At 32.8% G+C, this 22,334-nt stretch overlaps 1 pseudogene; it reads right to left on the reverse strand.

Moving 5' to 3' along the window:
• Nucleotides 1–22,334, reverse strand: part of LOC106459934 — a 107,758-nt pseudogene that overhangs the window by 75,408 nt on the left and 10,016 nt on the right.

Below are 22,334 nucleotides of genomic sequence, written 5' to 3' on the forward strand. Positions count from 1 at the left end.
AATTGGTTAGCATAAATCAGTTAAATGACAAAAAATTAGGTGTCTATTTACTTGTGACCACTCAGTGTATATACATATAGTCTCCATCCACAGCAATTGCAGTAAATCACTTATACAGATGTATATTCTCTATAAACTGTAAAAAAGATCAATAAAGGTATACTAGACTGGGATAAATTTAGGAATTCATGCATGATGAAATCTATATGGTTAAAGATGCATAAAGTAATTAACTCTGAATATAAAAGTTAAATAATAAGAATTGCTAATAAAAATTAATTCTAGAAACAAAAACTTAGTAAACTGTAGTCAGGACTGTTCCTTTGACAGTGTGTATAACTAGTTATCATACGATATAAAAAACAACTTTGTCATGCACAATAAAAAACAGTTGTGAATTGTCTCTTAATTAAATAAGATAGGCCAAAATCATTAATCTGCCTGTTGGAAGGAATTTGTAAGAAGTACAATTACTAAATATATCATTATTATTGTTAAAATTTTTCAGACTCTGATGGTTTAATTTATTATTTAAGAAATTCAGGCCTTCGGCCTATATCATGTATTTTATACAAGTCTTGTCATCTTTGCATGATTTATATTAAATAATTTTAACATCTAATGCAGTAACTCTATCTTAATTTTCAATGTTGTGGTTGAAATACACTAAAGAGTTGTTCATTTACATTCTAGTAAAAATAAATTTCTCAAGATTGTTCATTAAAAAATAATTAATCCTGAGATGCAAGTTACAATAAGTGTGTATTATTGTGGGTTCATATTACAATTTTTCCCTCTTATTGTCCTATTATTAGATATTGGGACAGAATCAAAAGAGTAATCACCCGGTAAACTACTTCGCAGTTATTTTTTCATTGATGTAACACTTAGGAGAAACCAAATATAATCCATATTTTCATTAGGCCTAATCCTTTGTTCTTAAACTGATGATTTCTACAGTTTTCTTTACTGTAGGCCTAGTGTGTGGAACTGAAAACATCAGTCTGAAGCTATTACATACTTCATAAGTTTCCAGATTATTCCTCATTTTCTGAGATATTTTGGAAGCTTCAAACGGAAAGAGGGGATTGTTTTAACTGTAAATTGTGATTGGTTACAGTACAAAATTCTAGAAAATGAGTAACCCCATCTCTCTTACAAGGATGGACTACATTATTCCAGAAAGAAAAGAGAATGAGTGAGAATATCTGAAAGATATTTTTTTCATCACACAAATCTACAGCCAATGTGTCAGTCTGTTCACTAATCAAAAGTGTGTCCTAGGTGAAGTTCTTTTAAATATTGCATTGTTGTAGCATATTTCACTTAAAAGAGTCTGAAAAATTAAATAATGTCCAAGCTATAGGCGTAATTAAAGAGAAAAAAAAATACAGATTATTGAATTTCTAAGTGATTTGCAAATGGATATTTCATAACAAAGCAAACAAAGAATGCCATCCAAATGTGAGAGCATTTGGCTTAGTGTTAGAAATGTCCACAAAAAAATCTGATTTGGTCATTCAAAACATCCAGTCACAAAGACTTTCATTAACTAGTGAAGTAGGTACCTCATCTATGTATATTATAATACTGAATTAGGCCTAATTTGCTTAACTTTTATTAGTTACATTCATGACCAAATTTTAATATGAAAAGCTCTTCAAATTCTTTTTCTTGTGCATGAACTTATTTTGAAGGAAAATAGTTCAACTCAACCTTAACTAACAGTATAACATTCTATTAGACCAATCAATATTTTAAAAAGTTTTAGTAGCACTGTGTGCTAAAAAAATTACAGAAAAACTACTGGAAAAACTTTAATGAAACTTGGAATACAGTATTAGATTATTTTAAAGACAACCCAAAGGCAAATCTTCACATTTTTGATATAATAAAATGGAGTAATGTAATAGATATGACAAATGATAATGTGTAATGATTACTTTAAATCTGATTATAGGAACATAAATCTTGAAGGAAGTGTCTTTTGTTTATGCATCCATAAGGACAATGTTTGTAAACAAGTATGTCTATAAAACAGGAGTGAATGAAATGTTGCATGTTAGGAGTTCACTCATACGTTGTACCATACATTAGAGGTGCATGGTCAAGGAAACAGTGAAGAAACAATCACATATCAAATAAATTGGTTTTGAACAGCAGATATCCAGGAAATATTTTCAAGTCTAATTACTATTTTTGCTAGCTGCAACCATTAAAATACTTTTAAAATCAACATTTAAGGATCAATTACCATAGCTAATAATGTACTTACACACACTAATAACCTGAGGCCATACAACAAAGGACATGTTGATAAAGGAAGCACTGAGAAAGTTTGTCATCAAAATAAACTGAAATAGCTTAGATATTAATTACCAAATTGATTGTTGGTCAATGGATGGCAGAGTGAACAGTCAATGGCTACTAAAATCTGGATAACCCTCTTGAGACCATTCATATTGCTAGTTGATTTACACCCTAATTTGATGAAAGCCCAGAAAAGATGAATAGTATAGCTGCATTTCTAATAACAAAACTCGGGACTGAATCCTGGCACCTGCCACCACATACACACAGTTGTTCTCAGGACCTCCCTTAAGATGAAAGCATGAGTATTCAAAACATAGAAACTAACTAGACCTAGACGATCATAAGATCTACTAATCATGACATGACAATGAGTTATCCCATTTTTTCTCATTAAGAATTGATATAGCATTTGTTCCAAATTTTATGATAATTATTTCAATCCAATGTGAGCATTGCTAGCAAACATAGTACAATAATACCCCACTCAGGAAGGGTTCCTAAGAACAGAGCTCTAAACAAAATCATTTTAACATTACATGTATGGAGATATGTAACTGAACGTATTGTTTCTTACCTGCGAATGATGTATAAGTGCTTTATTTAGGTACTGGTAAGTTTAACGTAAATTACCCACTATAATATCGTCATCGCTGCAAAAAAGCAAATTTTTATTTGCCTTCAATCTTGTTTGGTTACAGTGCCATCAAATAGAAAATCAGACCCCTCCTTCCATGCTCACCTGTCACATCCTCTCTTTCAGGATTTCTCTATACATGTAGTTCTCTCCTACATTAAGACTATATTAGTTATAACCAATAGATAGGCAAGATTTTCGTCTATCAAATGATGTATTATGTTACATTGTTTTCTGTACAGAGATTTGTAGATTGCTTTCTAAGTAAATGTTTTTTTTCCTATGGGAAAGATATTGTGTAGGTGGATGACATTTTAACGGTTCATATTGCATCAATAGAAATGCCAGAAAAATTGTGATAGTTAAGGGACATTGTCTGCTTTTTGCATGTTATTATTCTATGTTCTTTGTTACATTATTTTATTAAATAAAAATTATTTAGTGCACTACTACCATTAGTATGAAAAAGTAGTGTTCAGAGAGTTATGGATTTTAATAAAAATTTTTTTCCTCTCTCATGAAAAAAAAAATCTCTCAAGGAGACAAGAGCTCTATAACAAATAAGCTTAAAGTGTGGTAGTGCTAAGCAGGATCTTACTGTACTACTGTTTTACAACAAAATGTGAATAATATAACAAATATTGAGGAGTGGAATTCTCCAAAACCAGTCTGGCTTCCAGACACACACCCCCAATGAAAGAATAAACCATTCCAATCTTTTACTTGTTGTTTAACAAATGTTGAGACAGCTCTATTCAATTATATACCAGCAGCCTAGTGTCGGCTAACAATACGAAGAATTAAATTGTGGCGGAATGCTACAAGTTCTTGAGATACCTATAGAATGGTAGGTTTCTTTTTTGTGAGTGTAAAACACTTAAATACACCATTTTTCGATTTTCAATACTTCACTACTATAACGGCTTGGTTTGTTTTGTCTGAAGTTTCATTGATGGTAGTGCCCAGGGTCATTGATGACGAGTGGAATTCTCCGAAACTAGTCTGGCTCACAGACACACCCTCAATGAAAGAATAAACTATCCCAAGCTTTTACTTGTTGTTAAACAAATGTTTAAACAACTCTATTCAATAACAAATGGTTATATTTCTTTGATGCCAGAAGATAGAGTATTTGAGAAACAATTTTACACATGACATGCACACACAAAAAAAAGGGTAAACACTGTAAGGTGCAATTATTTACCTTCTTGTAAAATTTCTGCTACTAGACTAGAGGTTTGACCTTCTGCTCCAAGGATAGTGGAATGTTGCTGATTCTGAATTGGACGGGTCAGGGACCCTTCTCCAGAGCTACCAGAACTGTTTCGATGATGAACATCCACTTGTAAGTCTATATTAACCAAAAATAAAAATAATTTACAATTTTAGAATAACTGAAGTAATTCTACAGTAAACTCAAAATATATCTTAATACAAGTCTCCATATACAGTCCTAAGATTTACACTTATAAGTTTCAGTTTGGAGTACACTATTTTGTCAGTAAAAGTATAAAGACAATTTACATATATGACTTACTTTTAGAGCTTTTTAAATTTTAAACCCTCATCAGTGATCCCAGACAAGGAAAAATTAAAAAAAGAAAAAGACTAGGCTTGTCTACAGAAGAATAAGTTATTTGCATCAATGCTATACATTCATCAAAAAGACAGCTTAGAACATCATGTATGTTTACATGTTTCAAAACAGCAAATGTTACAATAATGGTAATTTAGAGGAAACAGAAAAATGTGTATAAAATAATCAATTATGTAAAAACAGAAACATAAGTAGAAAAATTACAAGCAAATTAAAACATTTAACTAAAAAGAGGAATGTAAATTGTTAAGTGTAGAGAAGCATTCTGTTTAAGATGGTTTCTTTTACTGAAAGTTCAGTGTTAGATTGAGCAGTAGTTAAAATGGTAAAGCTAGGTAACTGGATCTTGTGTCCTGTGTTTTTGTTGTGTTAAATGTATTGTGGAGGTGCAGGGGTTGCTAGGTTTGTTACCAGTTTTAATTCATAATCCCATATATTCATAAGTTTGTACTTTAAGATAGAATTTTGTTTTGCCAGTATAGGAGGTTTTACAGTCTTCACATGTATCAGTGTATGAACCATGAACAATAAGATGCCCAGAGACAATCTCTGTTGAGATTTCAGTTATAGGAAAGGTTTAAAAATAACAAAACTTTAAGACAATTTGGGGTAGAATTAGTTAATAATTCTCTTAATCTGGAACTCTGATAGTGAGGCTCTGTTTGCCAAGGTTTAGTTATTTTGGAATATACTGAACATTTAGTATGGTAAGTATTACTGTTTTTTTAACAAACTTGTTGTATATAAGGTAATGATGTTAGTATTATGCTCGTCAAAGTAGTTTTTACATAGTATAGATTTTAATTCTGTACCTGGTTTTTGAATGAATTTAGTGTTTACTGGAATGTTATGTTTGGTTACGAGTTTTTTCCAAATGTTAGTTATTTTGTCACTGATATCTGGAATGTACGGTATGCAGCAGTGTAGTGTTTTGTTGTTAGTTGTTTCATTGACTTTTGGATTGTGGGTTGGCTGTCCATTATGTTGTTGGTTGTGATTTTTGTGAATAATTTCTTCAACGGTTTTTATTATTCATGTTGATAAAATCTTGTTTTAGTTGACTGACTTCTTTGTTAAAGTCATCAGGTGAGCAAAGTTTTGTTAATGTATTTATTAGCTTTTTATTATGTTTAGTTTTTGTTTCATGTGCAGAGTTCCAGGAAATGTACCATCCAGTACGAGTGATTTTTCTGTGTATTTTTGTTATAAACATTGTATTTCTTCTTGTAATATTGAAGTTGAGAAATGCTGGTTGTTGATCTTTTTCATATTCACTGGTGAACATAATATTTGGGTATCTGGAGTTAATATGTTTGAAAAAGCTACATACATGTTCTATAGATGTGAATCCAGCAAATGTATCATCTACTTATCACTACCAGTAAAGTGGTGGGTGTAAGGCTGAACTCATGGCTTGAGATTCAATTTGTATCATAAAAATGTTATTGGTGACATTAAATTGCCTATACTTAGACCATTTATTTGTATGTAGTTTTGGTTATTGAACATAAAGATAGTTTTAGAGGTAGCAAATTCTAATTGCTAATTGGTTTATGGAGATGTGTATGAGTGGGTTGGTATCTTTGATGTAAAGTTCTAATGCTTTGTTACAGGCTTCTGTGGTGGGAACTTCAGTGAAGAGAGAGACTACGTCAAAGCTAGCCATTAAGGCTTTATGGTTTAGTTGATCTAGTTCCTGATGATGACCTAAGGAGGTCCAAACGTTGTTACTTGTTTTTCAATACCCACATCAGTCATCTCTACTATATATATATAATTATTAATTCTGTTCTTTCTCAAAAAAATTGTAAGGATGGGTTAACTTTGAAATGGCCATCCTTACTAATAAAACCAAATGTATTATACATATATCACTCTAACTTTAGAAAGAATATCCAATAAGAATTGTTTGAGATTAAAGTAAATAGAAAAAAAGCACATACTAATGTTCTACAAGCACACCCATTTAAATGACTTATCACATAAACAGTTCATAAACATACAATATACTTTCATTTTGCACATAATAATAGTTTGCTTTAGTTCCTTGATGGTGTTACAAAAATAGTTGCCTCTTTTTTCTTTTCTTTCTTACTTAATATTTGCTAACAATGATAAAGTACTTACAGGTTCAAATGATTTAGCATAAACTGATAATTTCCTATTCAAAAAAAATTAAAATATTATTAGAATTATTGAAAGCAGCAGCCTCTAATATGGAATTTTCTAAAGTAGCAATTTAAATCAAAATACTTTCTGAGTAAAAACCCAAATGTAAAGAATAAGGCTTTAATTACCACTCAATTTGAGTTTCACTTCTTTAGAAAGCTATAATAATACTGGAACTATGAAAAAAATACAAAGCCACAGTTAAAAAACTAACATGCATTCATATTATGAAATACCTACAAAAAGTAAAACACTATAACATAATATTTCCTTATGACGAAAAACACATTCACAAACTTAAATAATTATACCATACCTATAGTACTTGCACAAGGTTTGACTTCTGACTCTGAACAAATGAGCTTGTTGATAAAATCCATTGAGTCTACATGAGATAAACTGTGTTTAACAGGAGCATCAGGGAAAGAGTTTCGTGAACTACACTGTACAGGTGGTGTGTCACCACCTCTTCTAGGGTTTAAAACTGCCATCTCTATGTGCTGTGTCTCCCTGGTGTTGGAGAATAAAGTAAAATTTTATTCACAGTCTTCACAATGTTGTGCTATTCTTTGCAAGGGAATATTATGTGCAATAAAAAATTATGAAAGACCTAATTTCATGCTCATATCCTTATTTATTATAAAACGTATGTAAGTTACCAACAGGTAATGAAACAAGAATCATAGTTACAGACAGACAATGAAACAATAATCATCCACTGGTTTATACTAAACGTTTTTTGGCACATCATACTAACACTACTGATGCTATGATCCAAGAATCTTTACATGTAGTATAAGAAATGCTCATACAGTAGTTTGCTGGAATTCTAGCTTTGAAAATAAATAATGTTCAACAAGTTTGGTTTGGTTTTGAATCTAAACAATTTGATACTTAGACTAATGGACTATGGTTATCATTAATAAAGAAAATTGAGTTTCAGTGTTGATGCATTTTTCTGTTGTTTGTTTTATCTTGTCATAACATATGGAAAATAAGGGACCATTTGGTTTTTCAACGTTGACCTTGCACACCCACCCTTGAGAAAGTAACAATTAAAATCCATCTTTATTTTTCAGAAAGTCACTGATATTCACTTCTTAACTCATTCACTGTGGCTTAGGACGTACATTTCCAAGTGCACTGGGAAATGTACGTTCCAACCACAGCGAATGAGTCACACTCCAGTAAAGTGATGGCCTCCATTACTCAAACTCCAATTCATTTCATAAATCAATCACCCTATTAGAAAAATAAAACCATTTTAACTGAAGCCTAGCCAGTCTTTTCCAAAACTTAAATCAGAAAATGGCACAAACAAATCAGAGGTCTTTATCCTATCTTTCCCCCTTAAATAATCTTGATATTTTAAAAAGATTCTCTCTTACCTTTTTTTTCTCAAAAAAGACAAGTTAAAAGATCTTAACCTAACTCTACAAGATAACCCATCCCTACAAACATCATAGTAACCCTCATCTGAGCCCTTTCCAATAAGTCAATAACCTTTTTCAGATAAGGACACCAAAATAAAGCACTGCAGGAATGGCTTCAAAGATTTCTCCAACACTATGCCAAGATCCTTTTCTATAGTCATGCTGCTTAAAAGGTTCCTATTTATACAAAACATGTGATCAAATTATGATGACCCAAATGCATTACCACGCGCTTACAATAAATTAACATTTTCCTAATCTAAAAATGTATTTCCGACAGATACCTCCACACACACAGCATAGCTATATACCTTGCATGCCTGCCTATGAGGTTTGCACACCACTAACCTTGTGCTAAATCCCACCTACAATTCACGTGTTTAACGTGAACAGTGCTGGTGCTTCATGACATCATCATGCAACAACAGCACTCCACCAATAGGTGGGTGACACAACCTACAGGCACAATAACTGCCCTTAAGAACTTCCACTCAAAATAACTTCATTCTTAGATGAGGCAAGAAGAAAGTACACCACAAGTGTGGAGGTCAGGTGGGGATGTGTGCAAAGGCATCTATCAAAAATACATTTTCACATTAGGAAAATGTTAACTTACAATACAATACATCACCTCCACATACAGAATAGCTAGAATCTCACATTGAAGTGGTGAAGGAGCAGATGCAAATTTAATCCTAGATGAGCTTCCTTTAGAAAGCACCTGAAGGGAAAGCCCATGGTGTGTGACACCTAATGGTAGGGGGCTCCATAGGAACACACCTGTGGGAGACCACATCTTGTCTCGACCAGGGTATACTCTTTGCCTGGAATGTAAAAGGGGGGAAGCAAAAGAGCCCCATGTGTCACAGGTATGGTTGGAATGACCATCTGAGCACAAGCACACAATCAGTCGGCGAGCTAATAGGTGTAGTGTGATTAAGGCATGATGAGTGCTGAGCTCAATCAATGAGGAATTCTCCAAGATCCACCACCCCAGTAGCTAGAAAATGGTAAGTGGCAAGGATCTCCCTTGCTCTATATGGAAAAGAGGGTAGAATTTGCATTGGAAAGACCCAGAAAAGTGCTAAAATCACCATAAGACACCTGCTGGAAAGGTCTTTTACTGGAGACAGTGTAATGGGCAATTTAAAAGCCAGCAAATGCAAGCCAAAGAAATGGGCAGTCATTTCCCATTCCACAATAATCCATGAAATGTTACTGTATAGATCAGGCAATTGAGTCATTTTGTATATCAAGGGGATACCTCTTGTGGTCTTGCAAAACCACCCCATCTCGACAGTGGGCACTGGTAGGGCCAGGGCAGATGGGTTGAGCACTTTCTGTTACCCCTGCCCAATGCAGATTTTGAGAATTAAGCATACTTTGAGAGGCAAAACCAGCCATCTAGCAGAACATTGTTAATTGGAAAAGGAGAAAAAAATAAAAGATACTTACCCATCTCAAAACCTATGGGTTGACTGATGAAAGTCAGCTGAAAGGAGTCGAAATACTGCAGGAGATGAAACAGCCCTTCAATGAATAAAATGATCAACAAACACGTGGGAAGTTAGCCACATGCCCACCTGGAGGATTTCGTTCAAGGGCCAACGAAACATGAAAGAATTTGCAAGCATCAACATCCAGAGAACAAAGAAGAATACACCAACCAAAGGAGCTGACAGACCCATCTGGTAAGGGCAGAAGGCAAGAGGTCCCTGGATGAAGAGAGATATGGTGGTAGAAACAATAGTAGGGATCCCTAAAGGGAGAAGCTCATGCTAAGCAATACGGAACAGTCCAAACAGGACACAGTAGCCAATCTGGGTTAAAAGAAGTATAGAGGTGAGAGAAAAAGGAAGGTAGATAAGATAGAAAGAATGATCACCCTTCCAAGAGGCAAAAGGCTTAGGAAGAAAAAACAGTATGGATAGAGAAGTAAAGAACTGTGGTGGAATAGTGTGTAAGAAGCATCAGTAGCATAGATATCTGAATGATGGTGACAACCAACAAGAAGATGAAAGTAAGTTCTGAGAGAAAGGTGGTAGAAAGTATAAGAAACCAGTGTCATGAATGGGGCCCATGTGAGAACATGTAACACTACATCAAAGTCCCAGTTAGGAAAAAGAGTTGGGTGAGGCAGTCAATGAAGAAGGAACGATTGGAACAGAGTAGAGAGGACAGGGTAAAAAAACACCTTGTGGTAACTGGAAAAGTGAAATGTATCAGATGAGTTCACCCAACAACCAGCAACAGTGGAGACTGACAAACCATTTAAACAACCAGATGAGAGAAGCAGAAAGGTAGGTCACAGGAGGATGGCCGGGAGAAAGGGAGTAGCAAATGGATCACTGACGAAAAACCTGCCACTTATGTATATAGACAGACAAAGTGGAAGGTCAACAATAATGACATAAGGAGACTAACAATGAAAGAGTCTGGCCTAAAGAGCAATGAACCAGACAAATAACACATATGGAGATGAAGGAATGATACCCCTGGATCAAATGGAACTATCATGTGATATGTATAAGCAATGAAACATAAATATTTGATTAGTTTGAAGAAAATTCTAAATGGAAAGAATAGGTTGGAAAGATGTAGATATATGGACAGAGATCAGAGTACAAATGTTAATAAGCATGAAGTACCATTCACTAATGATAACAAAAGATGAATGTGACCTATAAGTAATGCAAGTCTTATGACATGATTCCTAGAACTTCTAAGATAAATAATCAAGCCCTTATTTGATAACAATTTTGTAATAATTAGCAAATTTCATCAACTTCACACTCACATACTTAATAGCAATGAAAACATATAAATTCTGTCATACAAAAGAGATTCAGTAAGATATTAGCACAGCAAGTAATTAGTCAACCCTAGAAAGATACCCAGTAAGTATTTCAATATTTAAAAGACTTTAAAGTATATGTAATACTGAATAATTATCTACTACAAATGTTGTTGATAGTAAAAACAGTGAATGGTGTATTTCATTGTAAGAATATATATACATCTCTGATTTCCTTAATCTCATCTAAGCCTCTGAGAGTTAGTGATCTGTGTTTAAATCGATTTATTGTAAAACTCAGTAGTTCTCTCATGATAGCAGCCCATTACAGAAGTAGTTAAGGGTCTAAATTTAATACATGTCAATGTTTATCTTGTATCACAGATGAAAGACACTGTTTTTAAAAAACGACATAGAAAGAGCAAGACTTGCAGCTAGACCCACTTTGAAGAAAAGTACATCCTTTCTTAATCAGTTAAACCAGGTTAGAGCTACTTATAAGTACAAGTCTTAAACTCTGCCCAAGAGGCTAATTTTTGTATAAATTATGTTCATGTACTTTTTAATGCAATTAAAAGAAAAAAAAAATACTAAAATATATTGTCTGGAAGTAGCATCTTTAGTGTTCTGTAAATGAAGGAAATTGTGTTTGTCTGGGGGCTATCCATACCCTTATTGGGAAAAGGCCCATGAATCTCCCCTTCTACTTTCATTCTCCTACTACAGAGTGTTGTAATACTCTTCTTGGTGTTAAATCCTTCCTTAGGTATCATATTGCTAGTATTCTGATACAAAGGAATTTTCCTGGTATCAAGAGATATTTCTGACAAATGACAGTTAAAGTCCCCAACACCTCTCTGCTATGCTATTAGGAACGATTTAGAATCTTTAGTCCCAATAAGTTTTGGGCTCATCTAGAAGAGCTGAACCTTTAACATAAATAAAATTTAAGTAAAAATTTCCATCAACCTTAAACAAATTGTACAGCTTTGAAAACTCATCACCATCTTCATCAATAAAATACACTAGTAAAAAAAGTTTATTTAGAACTTTAACTAAGTTCCCTTCTTTCATAAAATGGTTCCCTTCAAAATCTCTTTAGGTGCTAATGTTATCTTTAACTAGTTCTAGTAATGTACTCATAATACAAAAATTTTTTTTTTCTTCAGCAAAGAAGCTTAGGCATGTAGATAACCGAGCCCATTAACAATAATAATTAAATAATTCTATTATCAAGCACTCAAGCTATGCTAAAATAAGTACTGAAGTATTCTTTGATAAAGTAATTTTTCCTAAACTATTGGTTTAATTGTTAAGATGGCTAACATGAAAATAACTAAATGAAACATCACATTAGAAAGGGTTTAACGCAAGGCACTTTATTCTACAAGCTACTTTAAAGTCTATCATACACAAGTCTTCCCTTCTCTATTTTTTAAAAGAGTTACCAACAGAAGTCTTAGAATTAATATAAGTTTTGCATTACCTATAGTTATACTTCTGTTAGCATTATACCTGTGATATTTTTCTACAACCTTCTTCAAACCTTCAAAGTACAAGACTTATTTCATGATTTTTTGCCATTATTTCCCTAAGATTTCAATAGGAAATTATTTCTTTTGAATGAAATGTTAATTTAAGAAATTCATCTAAGCTTTAATGAAGTTCTGACCATCTATTGGGTGAGATCTTTTACTTCATTTAACTATTATTAAATCATTCAGAAATTAAAGAAAGGTTCAATAAATTACATATATTTGATGTTGATTGAACACAAATAGATTTAAAAAAAAGCTGTAATAAGAACATGAAACTACATGCATTTACCCTTTCCTACAATATATGGGTAACATTCCTAAGAACCTGACTCCAAATGATGACCCCTTTTATAAAATCTACTGGAGTTAATTGATAATTTCAATATTCTTAGGTAATGTATTAAATATGTATTAATGCTTAACATTCAATTATACAATAAATTTTACCATCGTTGTTGCTGCGTGGTGTTCCGTGGTGCTTCTTCTCCTTGCTCAGATTTATTGGACTCCTCACTAGCCTCCTCAACACACTCTCCATTGTCAAACATCCAATGAAGCCTGATGTTCACTACTTTCACTGCTGTGACAATCACACCCACAAATCCACAGTAAAGGCTCCAAATAAGCACAGAACTTGGAAAAAACTAAAAAAAATCATTTCATATAAGTAAGTTTGCAAAGACACAAGTTTTTAAATTACAAATTCTCAACATATTAAAAATTTATATCAGAAAAGCTATACACATTTCTTAATGATTTTTCCACAAAAATCACAGAGAATCAGAAAGGACATGTATTTTATGAATTTGTATTTATTAGGGCAGGAGAAAGCAAATGTTATTCTCCAGCCCCATCTGACATAAATCTGTCCCTGCTTAGATGGTTACCATCATACATCACATTTCAGAGCTGTGTAATAATTAAAATGTATGATGCGAGAGTTATTAAATGGGGGGGGGGTCTCTTTCAAAAAAATTTTGACATTTTCTTCTACTCAAAACATGTTAGTGATTTACATAAAAGCAAGTGTTTATTTGAAAAAAAAACAGAGGATATAGGAGCTTTTAGACTTTTTAAAATATTGGATTAATTGTTCAACTCCCTCTGCCATCTCATGTTATGTTACTGTTTTTTATTTTATGAGAATATTATGTGGAATGAAAATATTCATTTCTCCTGCTATTTCTTGAACTATTTATGGCTCTAAAAGGTTATTACTTGCAATATGCTAATTAGTTGTGAAAACTTGAAATGCTGAAATTTTTAAATTACCCAGATCAATACATATATATGATTTTTTTCAAAACCACATTTTCCAATCTGTCTTTATTGGAACAATGTGTATGGTGACATGCTAAGCTTGATCTTGTATTGTGACCCAGGCATTTAAAGTAATCACAGCCCATGCAAGTGATTCATTATGGCACACTAAAAATTGTTTATGTAAAGAATCTCTAACTGTAACAGACCAACATAGAACCTTAAGATATGCACCAGTCCAACAGTGTAATGTAACAATGTACCTATACTTCTTTATTGTTTGAATTTTAAAAATTCTCTCAGCGTGGAGACGTTTTAAAAATAACATGTAGAAAGGTAGTTTCATTTAATGTCTTTGAACGTGAGACAAACCCTTTTTAACAAACCAAATCACCATATTTTTATCAGTATCTAGACCTTCACCTCTGTTAACTGGTAAAGATTGGACACAGGATTACCATTGAGTGGATGATTGACTGCAAAAAAAGAACCAATTTAATAAAAATATTCATTAAATATACAATTGATAATTTGATGCACTTCTTGGATTCTTAAAATCTGTTTAAGCACATCAGTAATGGACACATAATAGTAGTTTAAAGAATAACATTAATGGGGACCATATTACAGTAGATTTGTTAAATGGAATCTTAATGAAACTTTAAAGGAATGCTGGTGTTTCCAGATAATGTAAGTTACTAACTTGCCAGAAAAATGTTTTTACCACAATGGTCCTGCACAAAAACACATGTATAAAAAACAAAATTACAATACTTATGATGTACAACATTGTTTATTGACAAAAAGGGGACATGGATAAACATTTCGGAATTCTATCAAATTCCATCTTCAGTATCTAAAGCAGAATAAAATGAATTTACATAAGTCTTTATACATTGTGAAAGTACAGTTGCTAAATATAACGATAATTAAACAAATAAAACACTAAACAGTAATCATGGGGAGAAACTACAGCAAGAAAACACAATGAAAAAAAAAGGTAAAATCAGTAATACGAACATATTAAAAAATGTATAATTTAAATGAAGACTGCATGTTGTTCAGTGTTGGAGAGTGCTGTTTGATGTGGAGGGTTTCTTTGATCAATAATTCCATGTCAGTATTAGACTTGTAGAGGATAGAGAAATTGGATAGTATAGATTGATGTCCTGTTTCTTCACTATGTTGACGTATAGAGGAAACACAGGGGTTATTCAATTTTTTTTGCATTTTGATGGAAATTCCCATATGTTCATAGGCTCTGACTTTTAAATGGCGTTTGGTTTTGCCAATATAGGTCTTACAGTCTCCACACGTGTAAAGATAGACAAGCCAAGAACAATAAGGAATGGGGAGGAGATCTTTAGTAGGGAAAAATTTTTAAATCCACATTACGCATGTCGTAATTTTGTTTATTATCAAACTTCGTTTTCTTTCAAACACATCGATTGCTAATACATGTATAAAAGTACTATGATGACCTCTTTACATTGATGAGTAAGCAGCATTATTAGCAAAATGTATTATAAATTTGTAGACAGTAAAGATATTTTCAATATCATTATCAGTTTTATATTGACATAAATGTTAAATATAAATTATATTGTTTGAATTACCCTTCCCACATTTTTGGTGCAATTCAGAATGGTAACAATCATTAATTTTTATTTTATTAAATGGTATCACAATCAGCTAATAATGGCCCAAACCTCTGAATCTTTAATAATTAAATATTTTTATACTATATGCCAATTTTAAATAGAAAAGTGTTGTGAAGATTCTTACTTTGGTTCATTTTATTTTTATTGAATCATTTAAGTCTTAAAAACCAGTTAGATGAAATGAAATCACATTGAAGTTCTTGATAAATGAAGTAAATCCAGCTGTTCAATATTAAATTTGCTGAATTATCTCATAATAAGTAGCATACTACACATTTCCATGACTATCATTCAATTATACTATATACCACAGGATTAGGGCTATGAAAAAAATAATATTCACCAACAAAGGTGATTTTTTTTTGTTTTAACCTTTAAAATTTGTCACAGATAACTCAAAGGATTAAATGATGAAAGAGATCAGAGTAGACATATCATATACAGCCTAAAACAAAATTTTCATTATAGCCTAAAACATTCAGAATGAATAATTTATTTCTCATGCTTCTAACTTAGTAGATTTTTTCTAGAAAATTCTAGTCACACAGTCTTAACAATTCAGATATGTATATATAAATAATTTAACTTAATTGTATTTTTGGATTTATTAAAAAAAAAAAAGAATCTGAATTCTTTAGGCAGAGTTTGAAGTAAAGAGAAACTATACAATACTTGTTTCCAGAATTCAGCTTCTTCACTTAAACCCTTCACATGACTTCCTAGCTTACTTCCAAAAATATTTCAACACTAATTCCTTCTTGAATTTCAGAAATTATAAGATACTATTACTAGAAATAGCTTCTTATAGGCTTAGGCATAAAACCAATTACTAATTTTATAATACGTACAACTGGAAAGATAAGAAGACTTATCACTCAGAACTAACCTACTGTTATGCCACTAACAAAGAATAAAAGAAAAACAACTAATATGCAAAAAGGTAACTGAAAGCCGTAATTCAAATAAATAGTCACAAAAATAAATATATTGGTAGATAGGTGTGGACGTATTTTTGTATTGTGTGATGAATAAATGAACAACAGTATTTATATTGCTAAATTATAGTCAATTTATTTCTCTCCCAATTCAACACATTTTTTATGCTGAAGAATTAAAATTTTAATTTTATGTGATAATAAAAAAAAATATTGAGTTAAATAAGATGAGTCATTAAAGATAACTGCAGGTTAATTAACTACAGTATAAATAATTTAAATAATTGAAATGGATTTTTATAGATCATATACATTTTCAAACAGGGTTTGCATTTGGGGTATGCATTTTTAAAAAGGCTAATGCTGAGGATATGTTTGATTTTGAGAATTCAACAAATTTAGTATTTATGTTGGACTCTTGATTTTGCCTGCTGATGTATCTGGAGCCTTGTTTTTTTGTAAAGATGGTACTAATACTGAAATTGTAGGGTAAAAACTAATGTGTTTTTCATTAGGTGTTCTGGTCTAATGTGTAAAATCACCATGATTTCATCTAATAATGAGAAAACAAAATTATTCCTTGAAATAGATAAAAGCCTTTTTTTTATATATTTTGTTTATTTTTATAAAAGTAACTAAAATATTAAAAACAGAAACTTATTAACTTAAATAAGAATATAAAATGAAAAATGTTAAATAAAAGATTTCCTAGCAAGGTCTCCATGCAAGCTGCTCATAAATTACATCATTCATTTCCGTAACATAAGCTACATGGTCGCCTCATGATTTAGCTTTGTTATGCTGGACTAATACTAAGATACAGTTCAAAGAGCAATAAGATTAAATGAAAATGGTTGTGAAAAGGATAAACCAGACTGTCACAAAAAATTTGTACATTAAAGGCAATGGCATGCCAGAAATGCATATGGTATCTTCTAAACATGTAATTTGTGCAAGATTTTGTGTAAACACCTTGGCTGGGCAAAGATTTAATTTTATTATTCTTAAAATGAACAATGCAAACTAGAGATTATTATGAGACATTTTTATAAATGTAAATAAAATGATGACCTATATCCCCAGAAAGTAACTTTATTGGCTTAATATTTTGTATTATAGCTTCATCAGGAGCTATCGATATCCTACAAGTTAACTATTCCAGTTGAAATTAAATTGGAACACCATTGTCAGTAAATCAAACATTGATGCATGTTTAGAAAGTTCACATTGTTTGATATTATTTTGATATGATCTGAACATTCTAAATACTTGTATCGATGTTCGATTTACTGACAATGGTGTTCTAATTTAGTTTCAACTGGAATAGTTAACTAGTAGGATATCGATAGCTCCTGATGAAGCTGTAATAACAAAATATTGAGCTAATAAAGTTACATTTTGGATATATAGTTTGATATGTTATTTATGTTTATAAAAATTTTATTTTTTTAAATAAGTTTGACAATTTCACCTATTGAAATCTAGTATCTTAAGCACCTGTTGAAGGTCTCTTAACTTCAATGTAATAATACCTCTTGTACAAAAATGTATTTATAAAACTAGAGTTGATATTATTATGCATATAACAACAAACAACAGTAGGTATAAAATAAGGTCTCCTGAGGGCTTCCTATTCAATATTGTATATAGCAAAATAATATACCAATCAACATAATCTCATGGGGGAGTTTACAAATTCAAGTTCATGCATGTCACATTATTATAGGATACATGTTTATTTTCATTTATTTGTCAAATTTACTATAACATCCACCAAACTCCATTCTTAATGTTAAGGTTGTAAAAGAAAAGCACCTAGTGTGGATCAGTATGGCCAAAGTAAAGTGCACATACTTGTAAACATAAAAACATCTTGGCAACTATATGACCATGACAAAAGAACTTCAAGTCTTCAAAACAAAACTATAGACAGCTACCACTACGCATAATCAAATGCTATACATGACTCACTAGAAATCACTGCTAACAAATACATTAAACACATACATGAATGCAAACTACGATACAATAAATGGAATGTAAGAAATCAACCAAATTAAAAGTATGTGCATTCAAAAATAGAAATTATTAACTTGTGCTAATAATTTGTATAAAGCCTTAATATTATATAGCAATGTGGCTAAATTAAATTGTAATATTAACCAATCTGCTCTGAATATAGTAAACTGCCCTTATTATTAATTTGTGTACAAAGTTTGAACAAAATAACAGCAACACCTCTAATTCTGGAGAAAATAGCAGTAAAGTTGCACTTAATGTATAAAAGTAGACAGCTGTTTTCTCCAATGGTACGTCAGGTGATCTTTCAAGTGTTTAACATCCTATTATTTTCTAATGGGAATGACCAGTCACTTTAGTAACACTAGTTGCCCTGAAAAGGTATGACATTCTAGCTTTAATTATAAAACATGAAGCTTTCTCAGACTTTGGAGAATTTAAAGACTTCACAGATTTTCAACTTACATAGCTCTCCAGTAAAAGCAGTTGTCATTTATACTAATACACACACTCTTGGCTTGTATTAGAAACAGACTGTTTTCACTGTATGTTACAATGGTGCCAAATCTCTTTCTTTGCACAAAGATGTTTCAAATAAATTAACAATTACTTAGCAATATTTCCTTATCAAGTCTCATATTATTTAGCAGACCTATCTTATATACTATTAGCAGAAACAGTGCTCTATGGGCGACTGTTTGTGCTAGTAATTACTAATCGTAGTATTCATACCTCATTGAAAAAAATTCAGTACAAGTGAACAATTTCTACAAAATTATTTTTCTGGGAAGTACTGCACGGGAAGTGTGTTCAGATTGTACTGATATAAAGTGCAATGTTTTTATATATGAAAAGTGGTACCCTTTATTGAGAAAATAACTTTTTTAAGACCTCAACTTGTTAGTACTATATTTACTAATGACATCAATAAAGTTATAGCCAAACCCTCATGTACACTCCCAGTGAAAGTTGCATTCTTGTTGTGAGGAGAGTACTTTTTTTGAAATTGTACTCTGTGATAAAGAAATAGTTGTTGCACATACCATAGTTATTTTTCTGTCTGAATCTTGAAACCTACAAGTGTGGAATTTTTTATGGATTTTTGTTTGTGGTGCCATTCAATAAATGGCACCACACTGTATTTATTGTTTTGGTCACACACATAGATACATATATACAAACTACTTCCATTATAATAAGATTAGGGGAAATAAATTTCTCCTGAAAATACCAGAGAAGGTAGGAACAAAAAAATATTGGTGCCACAACCACAAGATATTATTGCAGTGTATTATTCCTTCCTTATGTGTGTATTGCCCTTGACATGAACTTTTGTGTAACTGAGTTTATTGAAATGATTCCTTCTTAAGGGAATGGCATTTTCCACATCTAGATCTGGAAGTATTCATGACCAAGAGAAAGTCACTAAAGTGAAATGGTTGTCAGGTAAGGTCATTGGGTGAGGGAAAAGTCCTCTCCTGAACATAAGATATTCACCAATGCTACAAAGGTTCCTAACTTTGATCTCTTTGCAGCCTTATACTCAGGAAGATCAGCCAATGTCCAGTGCATACAGAATAGCAGATCAAGTATTATCCTTGAGAATAAATCTCAATGAGGTGGAAACCCTGAATACTGAGAACTGTTGTGGTGAAATAGTGCCTGGTGAGTCTGAAATCATATGGGTTGGATATCACAGGACTCCCTAGCCATCTCCAGTCAAAATAACCCAAACCAACTTCTGGTTATGGCCACCCAAGATCAGCCAAAAAAAGACTTGAAGAACCTCTGGTGGATTAACTCTGCCAGTCAGAGTTTTTTACCCAGCAGAGGAGTCAGTGGGAACCAATTAATGATGAAGATGAACAATGGAGCAGTCGAGATCCTCTCTGAGCCTGTAATTATTCTGCCACAGCAGCCACGCATCACAGAGAATCCTGGGGTCATCCAGAGCTAATGAATGAGATGCAAAGTGTAACTCGTCACTTTTCTGCCCTGAAATAAGGCCCAATGTCCCCAAGTATACCTATTACACTCTAGCCACAATATCAAAAGTATTTCAACCCAATGTTGGCTGAGAATCTACAAGGGAGAGGCTTTGGCCACAACCACAGATCATGTGAGTGAAGCAAAGCAGATTACATCACAATATTCAAAGGTATGGCATAAAAAAAGAAGTTGTAGACCATTTTCTGAAGTGATTCAGGCAGGTAAGTACTTGGAATGCCTGTTCTCCAGGACAGGCAGTCTAATACCCAATCCTGAGCTTGAATGGTTCAGCTCTAGAATCATCATGCACTTCAGTGAGGCACAACTATGAGACTGAAATATAGCTGATGTTGAGTTGCACCGAAATTTTCACCCAGTGTAAAATTGAGCAATTAACTGGGCTGACTTCAAAGCTCAAAAGAGGCCTGCCAACAAGAACTTGGATGATATATACTGTTTGTTTGAAAAAATATATCCATAATTGACCTCTACTGATCAGAAGGATGTCCTCATGGTTAATTTGACAAAGGGAATTCCTGGAGAAATGATGAGACATCACATGGGTGTGAGAAGTATTCTTACCCTTACAGAGACAGTGTCTGTTGCAACAAACCAGTAGCAGGAGAGGAAGAAGTCTGCTGTGGTTATACTTCACACAGTGTCCTACTCAGGTACCTACATTACATGAGCTCTAGCCATACCAATGGTTAACCAAGCACCCACACACTCCACCACTGCTATAGTATATGGTTTTCATGCCAATGCCACAGAATGTGGCAATGATGCCTCTACCCAAATGTGGAAGAATGGAGAAAAGCACCTGCTTTGCCTTGGAATGTGAACTACCTGTACCTTATTGTGGAGCAAGATAGGCAAGGCAAATGATTTTGTCTGATGGCTCACATTTCATTCTTTCCACGCTGATTTTTCCAAGCTCGTTCCCTTGGCTGTGGTTTCGCTAGATAGTAGATAGGGACAATGGGAATCTCATTAATCCATTCATGTAAAGGAAAACCAATAAAAAGTGGAAAATGCTGTTGTTACAGATCCTGAAAACTAATAGAGCCCAAGTCAAGTCTGGCCACCTACCTGATGCAGTGTAGCAGATAGCTTGTAATGGTGATTAGCTAAACTCTATCAGGACTGCTTGGAGCACAGTACATACCTGTAAGGTACAAGAGGAGGAAACTGATTTCTTGGTTGATACAGGAGCAAACTGACAGACCTTGTGTCAGACTCTCCATACAAAATCACCACTGATTTCATTCAAATGAATGGTGAAAGACTAGACATGTTTGGAGAGGCAAGTCTCCAGCAGTATCTAAATGTTGCTCACAGAATGAAGGTAGTCATTTCTGACCTCAGTTCTAGTATTTGCATTCTCAGGATGGATTTACTACAGAAACTATAAGTCAGTTTTGCCTGTACAACAGATTTACTGATGATCAATGATAAGTCCAAAACCAGAAAGGTGGAATGCACAAATACATGTGGTGAAGGGAATCACTGTACTTCTTATATACACAACTGGTATTCTAGTCTACCACGAATGAGGTCTATAACACTGATTATCCAGATTCCAACTAGAATTATTGTTGGCATAGCAAGCAATGTTAAAATAACCAAGGCAAGCAGTAGTACCAGGTATATGTCTGTCACAAAACTTCCAATAGAGAGTACATGGTAAACTGCATATATGAAGTTATTAGTAAAGAATTGCACATGTAGAATAAATGCAGTAGCAGAAACTCAGTGATTAACTATGGTGATGTATTTGTAGAACCTGAAAGCACAATAATCTGAAATTAGGTCCTACAGTGACAAACAGTGCAATGGATTACTGCAACTAAAGATGGAAGGCACAAGCCAGGTGTGATAGCAGGCACATACAAGATAATTTGTTCAGTGCAGAAGGGCCTGGAAGATATAGTATATATATATGTGTGTGTATATACAGTATATATATATATATATATATATATATATATATAC

This window comes from Limulus polyphemus, unplaced genomic scaffold, assembly GCF_000517525.1.
Source record: "Limulus polyphemus unplaced genomic scaffold, Limulus_polyphemus-2.1.2 Scaffold684, whole genome shotgun sequence".
In the NCBI taxonomy this organism is placed as follows: Eukaryota; Metazoa; Arthropoda; class Merostomata; order Xiphosura; family Limulidae; genus Limulus; species Limulus polyphemus.